The sequence below is a fragment of the Oryctolagus cuniculus genome, chromosome 21, assembly GCF_051225735.1.
Source record: "Oryctolagus cuniculus isolate XC-2025 breed Fujian yellow rabbit chromosome 21, ASM5122573v1, whole genome shotgun sequence".
Lineage (NCBI taxonomy): Eukaryota > Metazoa > Chordata > Mammalia > Lagomorpha > Leporidae > Oryctolagus > Oryctolagus cuniculus.
Genome location: NC_142887.1, coordinates 48805765 through 48828945, shown reverse-complemented (window position 1 = coordinate 48828945; position 23181 = coordinate 48805765). Strand labels below are relative to the sequence as shown.

At 43.2% G+C, this 23181-nt stretch overlaps 1 long non-coding RNA gene across 1 annotated transcript in view; it reads left to right on the top strand.

Moving 5' to 3' along the window:
- Positions 1–23181, top strand: part of LOC149119992 (uncharacterized) — a 97011-nt gene that overhangs the window by 55928 nt on the left and 17902 nt on the right. The window contains exon 2 of the long non-coding RNA XR_016227120.1: positions 3978–4109. This is a non-coding gene — a long non-coding RNA (uncharacterized LOC149119992). The remainder of the gene's footprint in view (positions 1–3977; positions 4110–23181) is intronic.

Below are 23181 nucleotides of genomic sequence, written 5' to 3'. Positions count from 1 at the left end.
CTTGGAACAGCCACTGTGGTTTTCTACACACGAGCACTCACTATTTTAAATACCATTTAACAATTCAAACATCACTTCTGGTTCAGCAATACACAACAATAGAGTGGATGATTCTACATAATAAACAAGTTACATTAGTTTGGACTTAAAACCTAGAACTAAAACCATGTGGTGACATGGATGGATTTAAGGAAAGATGTAGAGCTAGGTAGCTAAGGCCACAGAATCCCAGACCTATTGATTTTAAGTGAGTCTAGATCAACAGCATTCCATTGCATTATCTTCCATCTCAGAGTCCTGCTTTTCCAGCGAGACCCACCCCACTCAGACCACGTATTTCCTGCCTGTGTCTTCACGGTGGTGGAAGCTGTTCTGATACAGGTATCTCCTGGACAGTCACCAGCTTCCTGATTTACTACCTGAACTGGAATCAACAGTTGTGAGGGCTGTTTTTCAAACACCCAGGCTGAATTGAATGTCAGTCTCTGGCAGTCAAAATCTTCTGCCTTAGGAAACAGAACATGTACTCTACACTGGGGCTCCTTTTTCTTCTCATGGGGTTCTGTGGTGATCTGTGGTTTTCAACACAAGTCCTGGTAGCGTTCTGACTCAAAAGAAAGACCTGGGATAAGAGTCCTTTCTGGGGGCTGGTGCTGTGGCATAGCAAGTTACACTGCTGCCTGCAGCACTAACATCCCACATGGATGCCAGTTTGACTCCCAGCTGCTCTACTTCTTCCCCAGCTCTTTGCTGGGTAAAGCAGCAGAGAATGGCCCAAGCGCTTGGTCCTCTGCCCCCACATGGGAGACCTGGAGGAAGGGAGTGAACCTCTGTCTTTCCCTCTTTTTTCTCTCTGTAACTCTGCCTTGCAAATAAATACAACTTCAAAAAGTTATTCTCCATCAAGCAATACACCCTTTTCCAGGCAGCTGTAAAGTTGGGAGTTGTAGCTTCTTATATATTTTGGATAATAAGAGTTTTGGTTTGAAAGCATGTTCATCTGAAACAAAGATCACTCATTATCCTTTGTTAGAGAAGGGGGCTCTGCTCTTTGAAAGTGAAAATCAGAAGCTGTAATGTGTGATGAGCTTCACCTGCCAGGTAGGGGGATACTTATTTGAAAGCCAGGACACCAGGAGAGGAAGCTTTTCAGATTCCCTGGCCCTTGCTTTAGTCTTATGTCTTTACTTCTTCTGTTGCTTCTTGATGTCAAGAGTGTACACTTTATGCTGAAATGAGGAATTGTGTCTTACCTCTTTTGGGCCTTTTTCTAAGAAGAGTGCATATATTTATCTTGGATATAAGGATAGCTTCTGGGGTGGGTGGATTTTTTTGGAAGTTTTCACAAGCCAGCCAGTAGCCTATATTTTCTTCACAGAATTCAGTTTTTAGAAAAGCCTCCAATACAGCCAGACCATCTGTAGGTAGGGAAGAGAAGGTAGAAAAAGAAAAAGAAACATGAGGAATATGAGGAAGCTAATGATCACATAATCCCTGTGCTTTTCTAGTACTAGGATTAGCTATTCTCTAGTTTTTACTCAATCCTGTAATCCTGCGGATTGAACTCTTTAAAGACAAAGGTGCCAGTAGGCAAAATACTTAAGTTGGTTCCATACTACTAAAACATAAATACTTCAGTTTGTTTTAATGCCAAAAATGTATTTACAGGAGAGGCATAAATCCTCAGGGAACTAAGTCTCTTGCAAACACTGCATGCAATGAAAAGCATCCTCTGCCATTGCAGAGCTGAAGGGTGATTTATCTTCCCCACCTGGTGTGAATATGCTGAGAAATAAATAGAGATAAACAGAACTTCTAGGATAAGTCAAATTCTCCTTGGTGAGCTGCTCATTTGAGGACACAGCCTTTCTGCACTCTTGTGATACTTGCAATGGATTAAATTCAAGTCTAATTCACATTTGCTGGCCAGCAGCTCCTGGAATGCTTCTGACCACAACAGTGCTTCCTTCAGGGAAGGTCTGCAAGAGCAGTTCTCTAATGAGTTGTGCTCAGAGCAGTTGCCCTCCCAGCTCAGCAGTGAGCTGTTCAGATTGCAAACACAGGAATCTCAACTTACTTGATGAAAGCTTGCTACCTGCTTTTCTTGCCAATTGTGGCCTTCCCAGGAATGGTGGAGTTTTGCCATAGGTAGCTCAACCAGTCTTCAATACTCTTAATCTTAAAAAAAAAAGACAATTCACTAAGTGGTCATCCTTGAATACACTACTGAGCCTGAATGCATTTTTACCAAATAAAGTCACCTAATAGCTATAAACCAAAAGCCAACAACAGGCTTACCCACCTAATATTACACTCAGTCCCGAAGTACTGAGCAGTTTCATCAGTTCCTCAGAATGTAACTACGCTGTGAGGACTAAAGATAGGACTGCCCAAATTTTAATTATCAATACACTGCATAGCTAATAAAGCAGATACTGTCTCTGGCCCACAAAAGGAGACAGTTTCCCTGCAAGGTTTACCACAATTGGGAGACATTTTGCTCCTGATGGAACCCGCAGCAGGACTGCCTTGAGCCGGCTCCTCTGCTTCCCTTTCCACCTTTGGTCCTGGATGGGCCAGAGACCACACACAGGAGGTGCCATCAATCACCCGTGTACCCCCGTCCACCTGCAACGCTCCTGGGAGGCAGATGCTGCAGAACAGTGATTTGTTCCATGATTGCCACTGTGTGAGATCAGCCCATCATGAGAAAATGACCATGGACTCGAATGAGATATCAACGGCAGAAGCACTGCCCCAAGCAGCAGTGCAGGAGGGTGGTTGATGGAAGCACAGCACAGCCAGGATCTCTAGGGACCCCGCAGGACTCTGCTGCCTTGGATGCCTACAGCAGGCAGCTGCACAAGGGCCCAGTGCGCCTCCAGAGCCCTCCTACCAAGCCCTTCCCCCTGTTTGCCCATGCAGACCACACAGATGTTGCATCAGTGAGCAAATCAGCACCGCACACTTGGTTTTCCTGCTAAGACTCAGCCTTCATTGCTTCCCCAAGCGCAGCACGTTCTGCAAGCCTCAGCCAGCAGGGCTGGCGGGAGAGGTGGGTGGTCACACTCACCAGGTCTGTCTCTTCTTCTCCTGCCCCTCCTGACTCTCAGGTCACCACCTGCATTCTAGCCCCAAGGTACAAAATGGACAAGAACCTAACACCACCCACGTCACCCGCACACACTGCAACTACCAGCTGCCCACCAATGACCACCACCTGTATAGCCAGCCCGGCATGGGGCGTGTCTGGCAGCCCTGGTCCTGCCCCAGGGCAGTGAAGATTGGCCCAAGGCCCCCCGCCAGGTCGAGCCTGAGCTGCCCTGCAGCAGATTCTGGAAGCAAGGGAGCTGCTGATGGCTGAGGCCCTGACTCAGAGCACACTTAGGGAGACCCCATGCCCGGCAAGGGCACTGGGGCCCTGGACTTTCCCAGGCTGCAGTCCTAGGGTGGAAGCTGGCTCGGCCCTTGTTCCCCCAGCCCTGCCCGCAGGTGGAGTGGGATTCCCATGGGGGCATCTTCCTATGTGGGAGAGCGGGTGAACCCCAAATGCCACGACTCCCGGTGCCGGGTGCTGGCCTGCAGCCTTCCGGGAGGGAGTAGGAGACAGTGACTTTGTGGGGACGTGACACTTGAGCTGGGCCTGTATTTTGGGTTAGCTCTGGATGCACATCCCAGTGCGCCTGGACCTGCAGGGATGCTGCAGGCCTCCTGGAGGCTCTGGGAGCCGGGCGTCCTGGTGGCGAGGGCAGGAGGGCAGGAGGTCGAGGCGCTGAGCTCCTGTTGGGTGCACCAGGCACTTTGGAGCTGTCCAGAGTAAGGAGTCGAGGTCACCTCCTGAACCACTCCTGGTCCCAAACTCCTGGTTTGGGGTTTGCCAGAACCCTGAATTAGGGGTGTGATGGGGGTGGTAGTGGTTGGCTTCAATGCACTTTATTTGTGAATTCTTCAAACACAGCTTCTCCCTACTCCTGCAGGCTTTCAGGGGATTGACAGGACAGAGTCCCTCAGCTGCAAAGTGACTGAATTTTGGAAACTACGTCCAGAACTTCACAGTGTGTATTCAGTTGGTCATCCTTCAGGCCTGCAGGTGGACAGCAAGAGCAACAGTAAGATATTAATCACTGTAGACACTCTCCTTTCTTTCCGGTAGACCCACCAAAAGAGAATGGGAGATGAGTACTTGAACATTGGAACCAGTCACCATGCTAAGGTGAGCTGCCAGTACTTGGAGCTTAGGAGTGGACATGGAGAGCAAAACATGCATTGCTACTAAAGAGGGCAGCTAGGTATTTTACTGTGAAAAGGGAAATCATTTAGATGTGAGCAAGACACCTTAAGAAAAGGTCTGTATATTTATTTTTGTTTATTTGCAAGCAGAGAGAGTCCTTCCATTTACTGCTCATTCCTCAAATGTCTGCACCAACCAGAGCTGGGTCAGGCTGAAGCCAGGAACTCAGTGTGGGTCTCCCACATAGGTGGCAGGGACTCAAGTACTTGAGCCATCAGCTGCTGCCTCCCAGGGTTCTGTTAGCAGGAAGCCAGAAGCAGAAGCAGGGCTAGGGCTTGAGCCCGGGCATTCTGACTGGGATGTGGAAGGCTTTCCCACTATGCCAAACACATGCTCCAGTAAGGTGTTTCAACACGTTTGCAAAATGTAAGAATGTGGTTTTAAATATATGCTCTTCATCTTAAAAATTTTCATAGTCTTATATTCAGTTTCATATGATTCATACTTATTATTAAATACAAGTAACATTTAGACACATGCTCTACTCACCAATACAAACCTCAGTAATTTTTTCACTTAGAAACTTGAATATTAGCATTCATTCAGACTGAAGTTCACTCATAGGCTGGGAATTCTGACAAAGAGACAGTAGGGAAAAAAATCTAGATGTGTATCTGATACCTAATAAGATTCTGAACCTGACTGATAGAATCTGAGTAACTGTTCAGAGAGTCACTTCATACCTCTCCCCTCAGTAATGAGAAGACTGTGTCCTTTGGCCACTTTCACATGATGTTATGTAAATCTTACCTGAAAAGCCTTTTATAAAATCTGAAGTACCATACAGAAGCATATTATGCATTTCCATATGTGTGAAAAAAGGCAATGTCAAAGGCATAGCTATTCCAGAGAGAAGTTAGGAGGATTAGCTCAGTTTGTAAGTGTGTAAGTACCATTAAATACCAACATATTTGAAACAGATTTATAGAGTGTGAAGTTCATGATAGATATTTAATGAATGCACTCTGGATAATAAGCAAATATCAGAAATAATGCCACACCCATCAGTGTTTAAACTCTTCAGACAGCTCCATGCCAGGGAAGTGCAGTGATCCCTGTAAATTAACAAAAATCAATCTGTGTATACCCATGGAAGCAACTGGTTTATATGCAGCCTATACTGAATGGCAGACAATTTTTTCTGAAAAGTATGTGGTTGCAAAATATAAATATAAATCAGTTTATAATTTTTGTGTCTGAATATTTTTATGCATTGAGACAATACCTGCAATAATCAGAAGACTTTTCCTCAAAAAGTTGCTATATGGATGCATTTTCATTTATTTATGTAATGTATGTTTAGGTAAAAGGAAGAGAGAATGAGAGAGAGAGAGAGATATCTCTGTCTTTCATCTGCTGGCTCACTTCCAGATGGCCACAATAGCTGGGGCTGAGCCAGGCCAAAACCAGGACCCTGGAACTCTGTCCCAGTCCCCCATGTGGGTGCAGGAACCCAAACTCTTGGGCAATCTTTGCTGCTTTCCCAAGCAAAGAGCTGGATGAGAAGTGAAGGAGGTGAGTCTCAAAGCAGTGCCATAAGGCATGCTGCTGTTGCAGTTGGCAACTTACCCCTTTGTGCCACAATGCTGGCCCTGGATTGATGACATATTTAAGTGCTGCCACTGGATTTTGGCTAAATAGGATGACTTAACATGTTTTCTACTCTGTGGAAGAGGAACAAATAAGGCAGTTGGTTGTAAAAGTTGCCCATGGAAACCACAGCCTGAGAAAGATGAATCAACTCACCTTGCATTTTCCACGTTGCATCTACACCACCCTTTTCTGGACAAACATCTGATTGTATGCCCTTGTGATGGAGGTTCTCAGGGTGCTGGAACTTTTTGTAATTTTTTAAAAATATAGATTAAGAAGAAGGCAAATAAACAAAAAAATTATAAACTGCTGCCAATACCAAGAAGAGATTATTGAGAGTAAAAGGACACCTGTTGGAGCCAGCACTTGTGGCACATCAGGTTAAAGCCCTGGCCTGAAATACAGGCATCCCATATGAGTGCTGGTAGAGTCCCAGATGCTCCACTTCCAGTCCAGCCTCCTGCTAATGCACCTGGGAAAGCAGTAGAGGATGGCCCAAGTCCTTGGGCCTTTTTGCCCAAGCTCCTGGCTCCTGGATTCAGATCAGCTCAGCTCTGTCCATTGTAGCCATTTGGGGAGTGAACCAGCAGACAAAAGATTCTCTCTCTCTCTCTCTCTCTCTCTCTACCTCACTCTCTACCTCTCTATATAACTTTTTCAAATACATAAAATAATTTTTTTTAAAAAGGTATCCTGCCATACTTCTTTCTTCCCTGTTAATTACTAGGAATTAAAAATTGTTACAGGGCCAGCACTGTGGCAAAATGCGTTATACCAGCACCTGCAGCACTAGCATCCTCTATGGGCACCAATTGCATGTTCTACTACTGATCCAGCTCCCTGCTAACATACCTGGGAAAGTAGCAGAATATGGTACAAATCCTTGGGTCCTGCACCCAAGTGAGAGACCTGGATGAAATTTCCCTGACTCCTGGATTTTTTTTAAAGATTTGTTTATTTGAGTTACACACACACACACACACAGAGAGAGAGAGAGAGAGAGAGAGAGAGAGAGAGGTCCTCCATCTGATGGTTTACTCCCCAAATGGTTGCAATGGCTGGAGCTGCACTGATCTGAAGCCAGGAACCAGGAGCTTCTTCCATGTCTCCCACTTAGTTGCAGGGGCCCAAGGACTTGGGCCATCTCCTACTGCTTTCCCAGGCCATAAGCTGAAAGCTCAATCAGAAGTGGAGCAGCCGGGTCTTGAACCAGTGCCCTTATGGGATGCCAGTGCTTCAGGCCAGGGTGTTAATCTGCTGTGCCATAGCACTGGCCCCTACTCCTGGCTTTGCCCTGGCCCAACCCCAGGTTTGCAGTAATTTGGGGAATGAACCAGCAGATGGAATACCTTTCTCAAGTAAATAAAACAAATCTTAAAAATATATAAATGTATTTATGTAATAATCATGTTCATGGTTTAGAAATTTAGGGACCAAAATGTATGCTTTTCTGTATATTGCTCTTTGCTTTGCTTTTTTCAATCATTAAGATGTTTTAGGTCCTGAATTTATCAGTGCTATAAGCTTCTTTCTTGTATACCTTTGAAAGCTTAAGTGGTTTTTACTTTTATTTTTTAAAGGAAGATTCATGCATGTATTTGAAAATGTAGCAGAGTGGAAGAGAGATTATCTATCTGCTGGTTTACTCCTCAGGTGGCTGCAGTGGCCTGGGCTGGGCCAGACTGAAGACAGGAACTTCATCTGGGTGTCCCATGTGGGTGGCAGGGCCCCATTTATCTTCTGTTGCCTTTCTGGGACCATTAGCAGGAAGCCAGATTGGAAGGGGAGCTGCAGGGACTCAGCTAGCACCCATATGGAATATCGGCATTGCAGGCAGCGTCTTACCTCATGCTACAGCATTGGCACCAAGTGGTCACATTTACCTAGGGAAAAGAAAAATTAAAACCTAGGAAATTAAATGTCATGGGAAAAGGATGTGGTGAGTGGAAAAAATGAAAACTTTTAGTACTTAGTGGTTGGTCATATGAAAGAAGTGGGACACTTACCTATATTATTACCTTTAGTCCAGTTTGAGTTTCTTTAATTTTTTTTTTTACTTAATTGGAAGGCAGAGGGTGAGAGAATGAAAATGCAGTCTGATTCTCTGCTTTACTCCCCAAAATGCCTGCAACAGCCAGAACTGGGTCAGGCTGAAGCCAGGAGTGTGAACTCAATTTTTTTTTATTTATTTGACAGGTAGAGATAAAGATAGTGAGAGAAACAGACAGAAAGGTCTCCACCTGCTGGCTCATTCCCCAAATGGCCACTACAGCTGGCACTATGCCAATTCAAAGCCAGGAGCCAGGTGCTTCTTCCTGGTCTCCCATGAAGGTGCAGGAGCCCAAGCACTTGGGTCATCCTCCACTGCCCTCCCGGGCCACAGCAGAGAGCTGGACTGGAAGAAGAATAACCAGGACTAGAACCCGGCACCCAAATGAGATGCCAGTGCTACAGGCAGAGGATTAACCAAGTGAGCCATGGCGCCAGCCCATGAACTCAATCTTAATCTCCCATGTGTGGGCAGAAACCTGAATACTTGAGCCATCAGTGCTGCCTTATAGGATCAGTATTTGCAGGAAGCTGGAGTTAGGAACCCGAGCTAGGCACTGAACCCCAGTACTCTGATGTAAGACTTGGGCATCTTTTTTTTCAAAGATTTATTTATTTATTTGAAAGGCAGAGTTACATAGAGAGAGAGAAGTCTTCCATCTGCTGGTTCACTTTCCAGTTGGCTGCAACGGCTGGAGCTGGGCTCATCCAAAGCTAGGAGTCAGGAGCTTCAAGGTCTCCCATGCATGTGCATGGGCCCAAGCACTTGGGCCATTTTCTACTGCTTTCCCAGACCATAGCAAGGAGCTGGATCAGAAGTGGAACAGCAAGGACTCGAACCAGTGCCCATATGGGATGCCCATAATGTTTTCTTTAATTGGAGAAATGTTCCTTTGATGGAATGAGCGTATGACCCCACAATATTCTCTACTTACTCATAATAGGGTCTGAGATGTAAAAGTCATGATTAAATTCTTAGAATAAAATTTACATACCCAGAAGCAAAGAGAGAAAATTAACCTTTTATTTTTCTCATGAATGAATCAAAGTTTAAAAACTAACACTTAACTTGTATTTTAGAGGAGTTAATGACTTAACCAACTCTTCTATTAGAAATACTACATTGTGGCCAGTGCTGTGGCACAGCGGGTTAAAGCACTGGCCTGAAGTGCCAGCATCCCATATGGGCTCCGGTCCTAGTCCCGGCTGCTCCTCTTCTGATCCAGCTCTCTGCTATGGCCTGGGAAAGCAGTAGAAGATGGCCCAAGTCTTTGGGCTGTTCTGAGGCTCTTAGCGTAGTGAAGATATCTTAGATTCTCATTAGTGAAATCTTTAGAAATGTCAAAAAGCATGTAACTTTCTTTAATGATCTGAAACAGAGATGAGATCCATAAGGGCAGAACTGCTCAGCAGCCACACTTCAGGAATATGTATCTTTCTGATGATATCTTCATCTGCTTCTTGCAGTTGCAGCCAGTCTATGAGCTCTTCTGTTTCCTGCCCTTGGGAGGGCCTAGGGTGCTCTATATTATCTGTAAGGATTCAAAATTTGTTGTATATTAGTGTCTAATCATAAAATTTCCAAAGTGACAAGCTGGATGTAATAAACTATGCCAGAATGCAAAAAAAAAAGAAAAGAAAATACAAACATGGTGCACTGTCCATAAAGTACAGCGGTAAATCTGTATTATAGAGATACACATCTCTACACAATTCTCTGTTTCTTTCACTCTGAAAGTCTACATTTAGCTCTCGATGTTATGATTACTTAGGAATAGATTTCATATACTTTCATAATCAGTGAACTTGGAATTATTATTGTAGTATTGAGGATTGTACTGACTAAAACACTATGTTTATTCCACGTTAAATAACATCATCGTATCTTTGGATTCCATTTGTCCTGCTACTGATGTATTCACAGGAGAGGGGAGGTGGGAGGAAAACCCAAAATCCATCAGGGTGGAGGAGGAATGTCAGAGGCTGTGGTCTATTGTACTGCAGCTTTGGTTCTGGAAGAACACATTAATGGACCCAGATGGCTTGAAGCTAACTGAGGGCCTATGTACTGTACGCTTGTCTGTGGTACTGCATTTTCATTTATGTAAAATTTATTTTCTTCAAGTAATCTATTAATTTGGATGGAAATGAAGATGTTAAGGAATTTTCAGAATGGGTCTGTTTAACCCTCATTGGCTTTGTTTTTAGTCACTTAACTCAGAAAAGATAGAAAAATACATTTTGGGTTCTCTTCATCTCTACCATGGCACTCTTTGGTTAAGATTTGTCATTTTGTAGCCGGCGCCGTGGCTCAATAGGCTAATCCTCCACCTTGCGGCGCCGGCACACTGGGTTCTAGTCCCGGTTGGGGCGCCGGATTCTGTCCCGGTTGCCCCTCTTCCAGGCCAGCTCTCTGCTATGGCCAGGGAGTGCAGTGGAGGATGGCCCAGGTGCTTGGGCCCTGCACCCCATGGGAGACCAGGAAAAGCACCTGGATCCTGGCTCCTGCCATTGGATCAGCGCGGTGCGCCGGCTGCAGCGGCGGCCATTGGAGGGTGAACCAACGGCAAAGGAAGACCTTTCTCTCTCTGTCTCTCTCTCTCACTGTCCACTCTGCCTGTCAAAAATTAAAAAAAAAAAAAAGATTTGTCATTTTGTCATATTTGATTCTCTAGACTCCCTGAAAAATCCCCTACTTCATTAGATGGAGTCCGTGTCTCACCATGGCAGTGAAAAGTTTAAAATGTTCCAGCTTTGCATTTAGCTAGGTCATGGACACATGCCATGGCACTTGCCAGCCAATTGTGTCAGGGACATCCTCTGAATCAGAATTACTTGCATGAAAAAAAGGAGTTGCAGATTCTTCCAGTGAAAGTGGAGAGGAGCAGGAGCTGCAGAACACTGCCAGGGGTGAGTGTGCCATGGGATGCCATGTGGTGGCTGGTGTCTGGGGTGCTGGTTCTACAGAAGATAGGGCTTATGGGGGCTGGTGCTCTGGCATAGCAGGTAAGGCTGCCGCCTGCAGTGCCAGCATCCCATATGGTCACCAGTTCGAGTCCCGGCTGCTCCACTTCCGATCCAGCTGTGCTATGGCCTGAGAAAGCAGTAGAAGATGGCCCACGTCCTTGGACCCCTGAACCCACATGGGAGACCTGGAAGAAGCTCCTAGCTCCTGGCTTTGGATCAGCTCAGCTCTGGCCATTGCATCCAATTGGGAGTAAACCAGCAGATGGAAGATTCTCTCTCTCTCTCTCTCTCTCTCTCTCTCTCTCTCTCTGCCTCTCCTCTCTCTGTGTAACTCTGACTTTCAAATAAATAAATCTTTTCTTTAAAAGAGCTTATGCTTACGGGTAGTGGTCATGGAAAATGTATGGGACATTTTGCAGCAAGATTTTGGATGAATTTTCCAACTCCTGAACCTCCTAGAGATTAGAATAGACTTCTAATGCATAACTTCCTCTTATGCTTAATTAGGTTTTTGTTTTGAATTGTTCTGATGAAAGAGCAAGGAAGTGTGAGTTATAGACTTCCTATTTCAGAGACAGGAAAACACTGATGCCTGCATTATAATTAAATAATGCCTATCACCCTTTCTTAAGCAACAAATGATCACAGCTTCTCTCTTTGCTGCTAATTAATGAGCATCGTGATTCTTCCCACCGTAACCACCTTCCCACCTACACTCCCTCCCCTCTTCCTCCTCCCTCTCCTATTGACATGGAATGCCTTACATAGCTAGGGTGAACATTTAACCCGCTTGGCCCTAGGTGTTCATCAACTCTGTGGAATTATTAATATGCCCTTTTCATGACCAAGCTTATGTCAGAACAACAAATTATATATTCACCTAATACTGAGAGTCATCAAATTGATTTCTATTTCCTTCTCTATTAGGCAGTTATTGAGAGGCAGAAATATTTATTTTGTATATCATTTATTTATTCAACTAAATGACTGTCAAGATGCTGAGTTTTAGTGTCAAAGCAAATATGTTTCTAGACCCCATGAAGTTTACAGTCTGGCAAGAAAGAGCAATCTACCCAAAGAATATTGTTTAACAGTGAATGCTGGTGTGAAGTCAGTGGATAAAGATTTAAGTATTCTTAATCTAGCACCAACTCTAATCCCATGATCTCTAATTGAGAGAAGTAATCAGAAACACAGAACTCCATGTTACCCAGTTATCTCTTTGAATTTCTGCTTAAAAAATAAAACATATCAAACAACACAAATACCTGGGAGTGCATAATATTTATATACTACCTTGATATTAAAAATAAGAAAAAAATAACGATGAAATAATAGCAACTTTGAATCTCCTTTGTTTTCTAGACAAGTTATAATCCTATGTGGTTCTTTATGGTAAATTATTACAGTAAATTATAGTAAATCATTACAGTAAATTATTACAGTAAATAATTACAGTAAATTATTTTTAGGTACTCTTCATCTCTCTCACATTTTTCCCTTTGAGAAATCAGATTTTAAAAACTGAGACCCAAGACAAAAGAAAGATTTTTAAGCTAGTATTATATGTTGATTAGCTCTCTAAAAAGATTTATTTATTTATTTGAAAGTCAGAGTTACACAGAGTAGAAGGGGGAGAGAGAGATAGAGATAGAGAGAGAGAGAGAGAGAGAGAGAGATCTTCCATCTTTTGGTTCACTCACCAATTGGTCACAATGGCTGGAGCTGTACTGATCCGATGCCAGCAGCCAGGAGCTTCTTCTGGGTCTCCCACACAGGTGCAGCTGCCCAAGGACTTGGGCCATCTTCCACCGCTTTCCCTGGCCATAACAGAGAGTTGGATTGAAAGCAGAGTAGCCGGGACTCAACCTCCACCCATATGGAATGTCAATGCTGGCGGTAGCTTTACCTGCTATGCCACAGTGCTGGCCCCTTGATTGGCCTTTAACTTAGACTTTTTAATGATATTAAAAAACACCATGTTTTTCTAAGCTCTTTCCATTCAGTTTCTACTTTGTAAACTCCAGATAATACTGTCCCCAGAATTAATCTAAGGTATAAATGATATGATATAAGGCATTTAACCCCTTAACCTGTCTCCTTGAATACTCAGCTATGTAAGCTCTGTGTCCATTCTTCTGTCTCTGTAGTAGATGAATAAAAAGACAGTGTAAAATGATTTGAAAAGAACTATAAGGGGTCAGCGCTGTGGCGCTGCTGCCAATTGGGGAGTGAACCAGCGGATGGAAAACATCTCTCTCTCTCTCTCTCTCTCTCTCTGCATCTCCTTCTCTGTAAATCTGAATTCCAAATAAATAAATAAATCTTAAAAGAACTATAAACATCAATAAAGCACAAATGAAAATTGTATTCTCAAAACTGGATATTAAACCGTGCCTACTACACCTCTGTTAAAAGTTACATTCTATCATAGCCATTTATGATTTCTAGGGCCAAAATAGTAAATAAGATTTTTCTGGAAGAGACAGAGGGTATGAGGGAGCCAGGATTTGGGGTCAGTTAGCAGCAGTGAGTGTCACTCTTTAAGATTTGATTCAGGAAAGGAAGAACAGCAACTGATCCTTGAGATTTTGGGGTGGGAAGGAAAGGAAGGAGGGACTTAACAAAAGCAAATGCCCTCTGGTTGTGGGCACCCACCCCAGACTGCAGCCCTTGGGGAGGGCCAGCTGGTGTCTCTAGGGATGCTGCGGCCTGGACTCCATTTCCCAGAGTTCCCAGGAGCTCCGATGTATTCTGCCTTCCGAATGCCTGTGTGCATGCGTGTGCTAGTGCCAGTCCCTGGGGCTCTGAGTTGGACCAGAGGGAGTTCATTCCCTGCTCAGGGTCAGCCCTGGGGGCTGTGCTGCTCCTTCTCTGGCATTTACTGCATCTCCTCGTCTGCACGTGCGATCCCAGGCAGTTTCCAAGTGCTCACCCCAAGCCTGCCTCCTGCTGCTTCTTCCCTCTTCATCCTCCACCTGTGGGTCCCACGTGCCAGGGACTCTCTTCCCCGCACTCCCTGCTTCGCTCCCCGTGTGTCCGGAAGAAAGGGTACCTGCTCCCAGGACTTTCTCCTGCAGGTTTGGCATGCAGGAAGGGGCGGAGATGTGTGTGGGAGAAGGGTGGGTGCCTGGGTGCCAGAGATCATGGCAGTTTCCCCCGAGGTCAGGGCTGGGACCCGGGCTGTTCTGTCTCCCACCTCTGCTTCCCAGGCTCCCAGCGCCCAGACTCTCCCCTGCAGAACCTCACCCAAACTGTCCCTAATGTGCTTTATTTAGTGGTTACAGGAGAGAGAGGGCACCGTTCTGGGAACCTGCACATGCAGGGAAGGAAGGCGGAAAGACTCCTGCTCTCCACAGTTAAATAAGCTGGGTTCCCACTGTGGGTGGTCTCAGAATGCAGTCTGGCCAGGTCTCTTGATGTTTCCTGGGCTGGTTCCTGCAGGGTGGGGCTGGATGGCCTTCAGCAGGGAGCCTGGGGCAGCAGAGGGGTGGGAAGGAGGATCTGACTAGGATCTGCCCCACTGCTCTCATCCTGCACCTCATCTTCCTGGTGGGGTTCCCACAGACACACCTGCCGGGTGTGGCCCTGAGTGTTCAGATTTTTCCCAGAGGGAGCAGTGTGAAGCGTGAATAGCTGCTTTGTGCATTGATCCCTCTCAAGTATTAATTATCAGATTTTTCCAATCTGGAATTTGAAGCTGTTACAGAAACCTGGGGTGGGAAAACTCCCTTCTTTCAAACAGGCACAGAGACAGTGGAGGATCCTGGGAGTTTATATTAATGACCCTAGGCTCAACTGGAATGATTTCCTGAGAATTGAGCATCAAATTCAAGTTTCTTAGCTGTTACAGCATTGGTGAGTTTAAATGGCAGCCTACATGACTTAGGACCACATTTCCAATGGTCAGTGGGTCCAGTATGTTTGTAAAAGAGATGCCAGGGACAGATTTATTAGGACAGATTTATGACTGGAGTTTACAGAGGCAGAACTTAGGACACCTTCCCTCCCTAGAAAAGATTTCAGTGGGCAGCTGTTTCACTCGTTAATTGTGAGCATCCACTTTTAAAGGTTTGTGTTGGATGGGGTCCACTTCTCTTTCTTTGATGATTTATTTGGCTGCTTTTCATTTTCTGTCTTCAACTATTTCTTCTCCTGTTAGCAAGGCTGTCAACTGTTTTTACCTGCCACTGATCCCTTTGCAAAGTGAGAAGGGAACTAAAATCAATGCAAGTCTACTGTGTTGTCAAGAACTGGAGCTACTTTTTTAAAGATTTATTTATTCATTTGAAAGAGTTACACAGGGAGGAGAGAGAGAGAGAGAGAGAGAGAGAGGTCTTCCATCCGATGGTTCACTCCCCAATTGGCAGCAACAGCTGGAGCTGTGGCAGTCTGAAGCCAGTAGCCTGGAGCTTCTTCTGGGATGAAGCTGTTTTTTAAAATAATTATTTATTTATTTGAAAGGCAGAATTACTGAGTGGCAGAAGCACAGAGAGATGGCTGGAGCTGTTTGGATCCAAAACCAGGAGCCAGGAGCTTTTTCCAGGTCTCATAGGTGGGTGCAGGAGATAGGGGATTTGGGCCATCTTCTACTGTTTTCCCAGGCCACAGCAGAGAGCTGGATGGGAAGTGCAGCAGCCAGGATCCCAACCGGCACCCATATGGGATGCTGACACTGCAGGCAGTAGGTTTACCCGCTATGCAACAGTGCTGCCCACTAACTGGAGCTCTTTTAATCTGAGTTTGCATAAAGTGGAGAATTACAGCATCATAAATACAGATAAGTAGCAGTTTTCCTCTGCCCAGTACTTTACAGTTACCCAGGGATCCACTGAGAATCTTACATTCCACACTGTGTAATTAAGAAGGCCAGTTACTTGTCTTATTTTGGGTTCTGTGTTTAAACCCATGACATTTTTGACATGGGAGGATATTAGTTCTACAATTTCATAGAGACTGGTCTCTGGAAGCATCTATAGAAGTTATAACTGTGAGAGTGGTAAGAAAGAAGAGGGGAAGAAATAAGTGCCCCTTTCCCCCCACAGAGATGTCTGCAAGTGGAGTAGAAGATGTGCCCTTGAAAACTATGGCTGACTTTCTGGGACAAACTGTGTTTGAATGCTTCACATGTTCTGATAGAAAGGTATTGCCACCAGGTTATTACTATATTTATTTAGTTTGTTTTTAAAGATTTATTTATTTATTTGAAAATCAGAGTTACACAGAGAGAGAAGGAGAGGCAGAGAGAGAGAGAGAGAGAGAGAGGTCTTGCATCAGGTTCATTTCCCCAATGGCTTCATCATTGTGAACTTTGCTCAGTTCCTGACCTATACCTTTCCTTTAACCTAGTACTTTGCCATGTAGTAGCCCATGAAAACTGCAGACTGCATAAATGAATGAATACTTTGAGGGTTGTAATTTCTTAGAGAAACATCATGAGACAGAAGGAATAAAACAAAACAAAAGTATCCTCAGTATATAGAAGGTATACTGGTTTTGCAAGCCACAGAGAAGAGGAAGAAGAAGGAAAGTAGTGAGACTGGAAAGTATGTGGCAAAGGTAATAGGCACTGGTCAAGAATTTAACAAGCCCATTAGGAAAACATTAAGGTTTCCTTACTTCCATGTAGACTCTGCCCTAATGGTGAACAGGGTCCTCTAAACCCACTTGTTGCACAAATGAAAACCCCAGCATTGTCTTCTCCCACAGATGGAGTCTGCTATTGGTTTTGGTTTACATTTCCCTAATGGCTAGTGATATTGGGCATGTTCATATATGTCTTGACCATTTAGATTTCTTCTTCTGAGAAACATCTATTCTGATCATTGCCCATTTCTTAACTGTACATTTTGCTTCTTGTTTGGAGTTTTTCCAGTTCTATATATGTATGTTCTGGCTATCAATCGTTTGTCATATTCAGAGTTTTCAATGTTTTCTGCCATTCTGCCCATTGTATCTTCACTCTGTTGATTACTTTGTTGTGAAGATGTATCTTAATTTGATATGCTCAAATTTGTATATTTTATTTTTGTTACTTGTGCTTTTGGAATCTTACCCAAAACTGTTGTCTATGCTAATGTTTTACAGTTTCTCATATGTTTACTTAGTTTTTGGTTTTATATTTAGACTTTTAATTCACCTTGAGTTGCTTTTACATAGTGTATGAGGTGTTGGGGCATATTTTCAGGCTTCTACATATGGATAATCACTTTCCTTTAAACCATTTGCTAAAGGGATTCTTCTTTCTCCTGTTGGTTTTATTTCCTTTGTTAAATAGGAGTTGCCTGTAGAAAAGTCAGTTTATTTCAGCTGCCTATTCTTTTCCATTGAACTATGTGTCTGTTTTTCCAACAGTGCTAACACTGCTTCTATTTTTTTTAAGATTTATTTATTTATTTGAAAGGCCAGATGCTTCTTCCAAGTCTCTCATGTGGGTGCCAGCACCCAAGAACTCGGGCCATCTTCCACCGATTTCCCAGGTGCATTAGTAGGGAGCTGGATTGGAAGTGGAGCACCTGGTCTCCTAGCAGCAATATATGGGATGCATGCACAGCAGGTCAAGGCTTTAACCCACTATGCCACAGCACCATACCCTTCCTTATTTATTTCTGCTGTGATCTTTCATTATTCACTTTTTTCTACTGCCCTGCAACTTGACTCATTCCTGTTTTTTTCTGGGTCCTGGAGGATGGTAGTAGGTTGCTTCTGGGATATCTTTTTTGTGTTAGGAGATACTTGGTAATCTAAAATCATAGTTTTTAGTTTCTATATGTGTCTGCTAATCACGAGGACCTTCTAGATGACAGCAGAAAATGCTGGCAGAAATGAGGATATATTAATTTGCTAAGAAAATACCACAGAGAATATGATTTAAATCATGGAATTTTACTTCTCAGAGTTGTGAGGTTGAAAATATCAGATCAAGGTCCTAATAGGCTCAATTTTTCCAGAAGACTTTCTCCGATGAGGCAGACACATCTATCATTTGATCTGCTTAAATGCACTTTCTTCAGGTAGAGTCATGTTGGTGGTTAGCACTTCAGTGTTTGAGTTTTAGGGAGGCACATTTCAGTCCATAACAGCAAAAGGGGGCCCTGTGGTCTACTTCAATGACAGCCATCTCTGTGGAGGACAGAAAGTATGAAATCAGCGTTAGGATTTCTCACAGTATTACTGTCAGTGCTATCTCCATCAAATGTGCATTCATGTACACACAAACAAAACTGCCTGTACACATAAACACATTCAACAGTGGAAATGCCTGACGGTTGTGTACAGGTAACATCAATATAATAATCCATAAGATGGCCTATTAGCAGACATTAAAAAGAAAATTAGAAAGAATGACAACAAAATCTGCAGTTACCTATATTTATGTCTATATGTATGATATTCAGTATTTATAGTTGCTAAAAGATGAATACTGATGTGTGGGAATAAAAGCTAAACCTTACCTTGCAATATTGCAGCCTAGTCTACATGAAAGATGTCTTCCTAAAACCTTTCACTGGGCCCACTCTGTGGCATAGTAGAGTAAGCATCCACCTGCAGCACCAGCATCCCACATGGGCACCAGTTTGAGTCCCTGCTTCTGCACTTCCAATCCAGCTCTTTGCTAATGGCCTAGGAAAGCACAGGACTGCAGTACATATAGGAAAGATGCATTTAAAAATTATAAATCTAGTGCATTTTAGCAGACGTTTTAACAAATACTTCTGATTTTCTCAGCATTATGTACTAAATAAATGACATAATGAGTCACTGTCAGGTTTTTAGCTCTTTGACAGCCACTTATAATATTTAACAGCATTTTGAAATTTATTGCTAGTGTGTTTTTCTCAACACATGCACTGGATTTTACCAGTTTAGTGAACATGGAGTTGCCTATTATAGGATTTGCATTTTAATGGGTTTTCATGGCACATGTAATCAACATCTGCAAAGCCTCTAAAACACATAGATAATAACATGAATCAGGTTTTTTTTTTCTTAAAGATTTATTTATTTATTTGAAAGAGTTGCACAAATAGAGGAGAGGTAGAGAGAGAGAGCGAGACAGACAGACAGACAGAGACAGTGAGATCTTCCATCTGCTGGTTTACTCCCAGTTGGCCACAATGGCTGGTCTGTGTTGATCTGAAGCCAGGAGCTTCTTCTGAGTCTCTCACATGTGTGCAAGGCCCCAAGGACTTGGGCCACCTTCTACTGCTTTCCCAGGCCATAGCAGAGAGCTGGTTCAGAAGTGGAGCAGCCACGACTTGAACTGGCACCCATATGCCTTGCCAGCACTGCAGGCAGCAACTTTATCTGCTATGCCACAGCGCCAGCCCCGCATTGCATCTTTTTAAGATGATATGGATTTAATCAGGGGGTAAGTAACACCGCAGGGCACGGCTGTGCAGAATTGATGGTATTTAGCTTCCAGTCTTTGGCTCCTCTGGACACCCACTGGGTTGCCTAGGCTACTGAATTGTAGTGACTCAGTTCCTTAGCTCTCCCCCATTGATATGTAAATCCAGAGCGCAGGCCTGCTCTTTGTCTCTTGGGAATTCTAGCCTTGCAGCCTTGTAACCTTTGCAAGGTTAGGGGGAAGAGAAACCCCGAAGCTTTTTTTTTTCCTTCTTTCCGGTAGTGAGTTTGCTGCACTTTCCGGCCCCCCTCTAGATTCTGACCCCCGTTTCCCCACCAATGTCTCGGGTTATTGAGCTCACCTCCCCTTCCAGCGCCGATGTGTGGAGCGTCCCAAGTCTCCCCGCTGTTGTCTGTGTGGCATGCACTCCCCTTGGAGCACTGGGGCTTCTGAATAAATAAATAAAAAGAGAGAGATTTACCACGCATAACCTGAGGGTGTCACCTTTGCACACCCTTAACCTGGAAGAACCAGGCAGAGCTCTCAGGCCGCACCCATCTCAAGCCTCCAAGGCTCCTCCAACAGCAGGCAGTCCACTTAACACGGACACAGTATAAATAAAAAAAAAAAGAAAGAAAGAAAAAAAAAACGCACAGTGACGCAAGAAGAATTAACTATGCCGAGTAACAAACACAGAAATAGAGGGAGCAAGATCAACGATGACACTATGATGCCTCCAAATAAGCAAAACACCCCAAGCCAAGAGTATGAAGATGATGAGATAGAAGAAATGCAAGATACGGATTTCAAAAAATTTATGATAAGAACATTTAGAAGTTTTCAAAAGCAAATCCTTGAACTACAGAAATCCTTAATGGACAAGATTGAAAATCTCTCTCGTGAAAACGAAATTTTAAGGAAGAGTCAAAATGAAACTCAGAAACTAGTAGAACAGGAAAGTGTTATAGTGAAGAGAAATCAAAATGAAATGAAGAGCTCAATAGATCAAATGACAAACACATTAGAAAGCCTTAAAAACAGAATGGGTGAAGCAGAAGAGAGAATATCGGACTTAGAAGATAGAGCACAGGAAAACATACAGTCAAACCAAAGAAAAGAAGAGGAAATTAGAAACCTAAAAAATATTGTTGGGAATCTACAGGATACTATCAAAAAAACCAACATTCGAGTTCTAGGAGTTCCTGAAGGCATGGAGAGAGAGAAAGGATTGGAAGGCCTTTTTAGTGAGATACTAGCAGAGAACTTTCCAGGTTTGGAGAAGGACAGAGATATCCTAGTACAGGAAGCTCATAGAACCCCCAATAAACATGACCAAAAGAGATCCTCACCACGACACGTGGTAATTAAACTTACCACAGTGAAATATAAAGAAAAGATCCTAAAATGTGCAAGAGAGAAACGTCAGATTACTCTCAGAGGATCTCCAATCAGACTCACAGCTGACTTCTCATCAGAAACACTACAGGCTAGGAGGGAATGGCGAGACATAGCACAGGTGCTAAGAGAGAAAAATTGCCAGCCCAGAATATTATATCCTGCCAAGCTCTCATTTGTGAATGAAGGTGAAATAAAGACCTTTCATAGCAAACAGAAATTGAAAGACTTTGTGGCCACTCGTCCGGCCCTGCAAAAGATACTTAAAGATGTGCTACACTCAGAAACACAGAAACACGGCCATCAATATGAAAGAAGGGAAGGGAAGAACACCTACCAGTAAAAGAGCATGGGAAGCTCAAAGCATATACTAGAAAATATTTCCGGGAAAATGGCAGGGCAAAGTCACTACGTATCAATAGTCACATTGAACATTAATGGTCTGAATTCTTCAGTTAAAAGACACCGTTTAGCTGACTGGCTCACAGAACACAACCCAACTATTTGTTGCCTACAAGAAACACATCTCTCTAACGAAGAGGCATGCAGACTGAAAGTGAAAGGTTGGAAAAAGATATTCCATGCCAACAGAAACCAAAAAAAAGCAGGTGTAGCCATATTAATATCAGACAAAATAAACTTTAATACAAAAACTGTTAAGGGAGACAAAGAGGGACACTATATAATGATTAAGGGTTCAATTCAACAGGAAGATGTAACTATTATAAATGTATATGCACCTAATTACAGGGCACCGGTCTATTTAAAAGATATGTTAAGGGACTTAAAGGGAGATTTAGATTCCAATACAATAGTACTGGGGGACTTCAATACTCCACTCTCAGAAATAGACAGATCATCCGGACAGAAGATCAACAAGGAAACAGCAGATTTAAATGACACTATAGCCCAAATGGATCTAACAGATATATACAGAACTTTCAACCCTACATCTACAGACTTCACATTCTTCTCAGCAGCGCATGGAACCTTCTCTAGGATTGACCACATACTAGGCCATAAAGCAAGTCTCAGCAAATTTAAAAGAATTAGAATCATACCATGCAGCTTCTCAGACCACAGCGGGATGAAGCTGGAAATTAGCAACTCAGGAAACCCCAGAAAGTATGCAAACACATGGAGACTGAACAACATGCTCCTGAATGAACACTGGGTCATTCAAGAAATCAAAAGAGAAATCAAAAACTTTCTGGAAGTAAATGAAGACAACAACACAACATATCAAAACTTATGGGATACAGCAAAAGCAGTATTGAGAGGCAAATTTATAGCAATAGGTGCCTATACCAAGAAATTGGAAAGGTACCAAATAAATGAGCTTTCAGCGCACCTCAAGGACCTAGAAAAACTGCAGCAAACCAGACCCAAATCTAGTAGGAGAAGAGAAATAATTAAAACCAGAGAAGAAATTAATAGGATTGAATCCAAAAAAACATTACAAAAAATCAGCCAAGCGAGAAGCTGGTTTTTTGAAAAAATAAACAAAATTGACACCCCATTGGCCCAACTAACTAAAAAAAGAAGAGAAAAGACCCAAATCAATAAAATCAGAGATGAAAAAGGAAACGTAACAACAGACACCACAGAAATAAAAAGAATCATCAGAAATTACTACAAGGACCTGTACGCCAGCAAACAGGGAAACCTATCAGAAATGGATAGATTCCTGGACACATGCAACCTACCTAAATTGAACCATGAAGACATCGAAAACCTAAATAGACCCATAACTGAAACAGAAATTGAAACAGTAATAAAGGCCCTCCCAACAAAGAAAAGCCCAGGACCAGATGGATTCACTGCTGAATTCTACCAGACATTTAAAGAAGAACTAATCCCATTTCTTCTCAAACTATTCAGAACAATCGAAAAAGAGGGAATCCTCCCAAATTCTTTCTATGAAGCCAGCATCACCTTAATCCCTAAGCCAGAGAAAGATGCAGCACTGAAAGAAAATTACAGACCAATATCCCTGATGAACATAGACGCAAAAATCCTCAATAAAATTCTGGCCAATAGAATACAACAACACATCAGGAAAATCATCCACCCAGACCAAGTGGGATTCATCCCTGGTATGCAGGGATGGTTCAACATTTGCAAATCAATCAATGTGATTCACCACATTAACAGACTGCAGAAGAAAAACCATATGATTATCTCAATTGATGCAGAGAAAGCATTTGATAAAATTCAACACCCTTTCATGATGAAAACTCCAAGCAAATTGGGTATAGAAGGAACATTCCTCAATATAATCAAGGCAATTTATAAAAAACCCACAGCCAGCATCCTATTGAATGGGGAAAAGTTGGAAGCATTTCCACTGAAATCTGGCACCAGGCAGGGATGCCCACTCTCACCACTGCTATTTAACATAGTTCTGGAAGTTTTAGCCAGAGCCATCAGACAAGAAAAAGAAATCAAAGGAATACAAATCAAGAAGGAAGAAGTCAAACTATCCCTCTTTGCAGACGATATGGTTCTGTACTTAGAGGATCCAAAGAACTCTACT